At 60.8% G+C, this 2,500-nt stretch overlaps 1 pseudogene; it reads right to left on the bottom strand.

Annotated features, from left to right (window-relative positions):
• LOC126444850 (large subunit ribosomal RNA) overlaps positions 1–2,500 on the bottom strand; it is a 7,955-nt pseudogene that overhangs the window by 4,168 nt on the left and 1,287 nt on the right.

Raw genomic sequence — 2,500 nt, 5'->3', positions numbered from 1 at the left:
CAGAGCAGAGAAACGCTGGGCGGAAGCAGGTAGCCCCGCCAGATGCTCCCACATGGCGGCGTCAGTCGGCCCCTCCGGCGGCGGCCCGGTGGTGTCGGCCGCGAAGTCCTCGGCTGCGTCGACGGGCGGCGCAGCGGCCTCGCCCGCGTCAGGCAGCGAGCTCGCTGCTCCCCGGCGGGACGCCGGCTCTTCCCCCCGACCGATCTCAAGCGCCCCCATGAATTGGCGGACAAGCTGCTTGTGGGCAGCTTGCCGCCGTCGGCACTTGATTGCCTCAAGCGTTCGGTCGGGGAACATCCTAATAAGCTCTTGATTAACGAAGAAGAACCGGGCGTCCCTCTCAAGGAACAGTTCGGCCTCTGCCTTGGCGAGCGACAGGACTTCTTCCTCCGTCCACCTCGCGCGATGCCTCTCCGTCACGATCTCAGCGTTGGCGGCCGCAAGGTGTTGGCGGCGGCGATGGACCCCGAGACCGTTCTTCGTGGTAAAAGTGCGGTGGCACTCACTGCAAGCAAAGGGAGCTACACAAACTATCGCATTTTCGTTACGGCCGGTTGGCCGGATAGGTGCTGGGGTAGCTGGGGTGGCACCTTCAGCGGAAGGGCCACCATCTCTTGTTTCTTGTAGGCTGCCCCCAACTATAAAGGGATAATGCGAGGGGGGGCTGGTAACCCCCCCAAGCCCCTGGTGCGGTCTTCCACTCTGCGAAAATCAGCGGGCCCACGAGAAGGGGAGAAGACCGCAGGAGAGGAGAGGCTAAGAGGGCTAGGCCCATGTATTGCGCATCACTCTCCCTGTAACTATAACCCAAGGAAGGCACCTCGCAGCAGCAGCACGACTACATCAAGACCGCACTTCGAAAAGCCAAGTCCGGATGCAGCCACACCGCCGCCACTTGGCCGCCTTAAGAGAGTCATAGTTACTCCCGCCGTTTACCCGCGCTTGCTTGAATTTCTTCACGTTGACATTCAGAGCACTGGGCAGAAATCACATTGCGTCAACACCCGCTAGGGCCATCGCAATGCTTTGTTTTAATTAGACAGTCGGATTCCCCCAGTCCGTGCCAGTTCTGAGTTGATCGTTGAATGGCGGCCGAAGAGAATCCGCGCACCCGCGCGCCCCCGGAGGAGCACGCTAAGGCGGACGCGGCCTCGCAGCAAGGAAGATCCGTGGGAGGCCAAGGCACGGGACCGAGCTCGGATCCTGCACGCAGGTTGAAGCACCGGGGCGCGAACGCCGCGCAGGCGCGCGCATCCTGCACCGCCGGCCAGCACGAGGCCGACCAACGGCGAGAGCAGACCACGCCCGCGCTAAACGCCCGCACTTACCGGCACCCCTACGGCACTCACCTCGCCCAGGCCCGGCACGTTAGCGCTGACCCACTTCCCGACCAAGCCCGACACGCCCCGATCCTCAGAGCCAATCCTTATCCCGAAGTTACGGATCCAATTTGCCGACTTCCCTTACCTACATTATTCTATCGACTAGAGGCTCTTCACCTTGGAGACCTGCTGCGGATATGGGTACGAACCGGCGCGACACCTCCACGTGGCCCTCTCCCGGATTTTCAAGGTCCGAGGGGAAGATCGGGACACCGCCGCAACTGCGGTGCTCTTCGCGTTCCAAACCCTATCTCCCTGCTAGAGGATTCCAGGGAACTCGAACGCTCATGCAGAAAAGAAAACTCTTCCCCGATCTCCCGACGGCGTCTCCGGGTCCTTTTGGGTTACCCCGACGAGCATCTCTAAAAGAGGGGCCCGACTTGTATCGGTTCCGCTGCCGGGTTCCGGAATAGGAACCGGATTCCCTTTCGCCCAACGGGGGCCAGCACAAAGCGCATCATGCTATGACGGCCCCCATCAACATCGGATTTCTCCTAGGGCTTAGGATCGACTGACTCGTGTGCAACGGCTGTTCACACGAAACCCTTCTCCGCGTCAGCCCTCCAGGGCCTCGCTGGAGTATTTGCTACTACCACCAAGATCTGCACCGACGGCGGCTCCAGGCAGGCTCACGCCCAGACCCTTCTGCGCCCACCGCCGCGACCCTCCTACTCGTCAGGGCTTCGCGGCCGGCCGCAAGGACCGGCCATGACTGCCAGACTGACGGCCGAGTATAGGCACGACGCTTCAGCGCCATCCATTTTCAGGGCTAGTTGCTTCGGCAGGTGAGTTGTTACACACTCCTTAGCGGATTCCGACTTCCATGGCCACCGTCCTGCTGTCTTAAGCAACCAACGCCTTTCATGGTTTCCCATGAGCGTCGATTCGGGCGCCTTAACTCGGCGTTTGGTTCATCCCACAGCGCCAGTTCTGCTTACCAAAAGTGGCCCACTTGGCACTCCGATCCGAGTCGTTTGCTCGCGGCTTCAGCATATCAAGCAAGCCGGAGATCTCACCCATTTAAAGTTTGAGAATAGGTTGAGGTCGTTTCGGCCCCAAGGCCTCTAATCATTCGCTTTACCGGATGAGACTCGTACGAGCACCAGCTATCCTGAGGG

This window comes from Schistocerca serialis, unplaced genomic scaffold, assembly GCF_023864345.2.
Source record: "Schistocerca serialis cubense isolate TAMUIC-IGC-003099 unplaced genomic scaffold, iqSchSeri2.2 HiC_scaffold_303, whole genome shotgun sequence".
In the NCBI taxonomy this organism is placed as follows: domain Eukaryota; kingdom Metazoa; phylum Arthropoda; class Insecta; order Orthoptera; family Acrididae; genus Schistocerca; species Schistocerca serialis.
The sequence above is the reverse complement of the archived record's forward strand: the minus strand, read 5'-3'. Positions and strand labels throughout refer to the sequence as shown.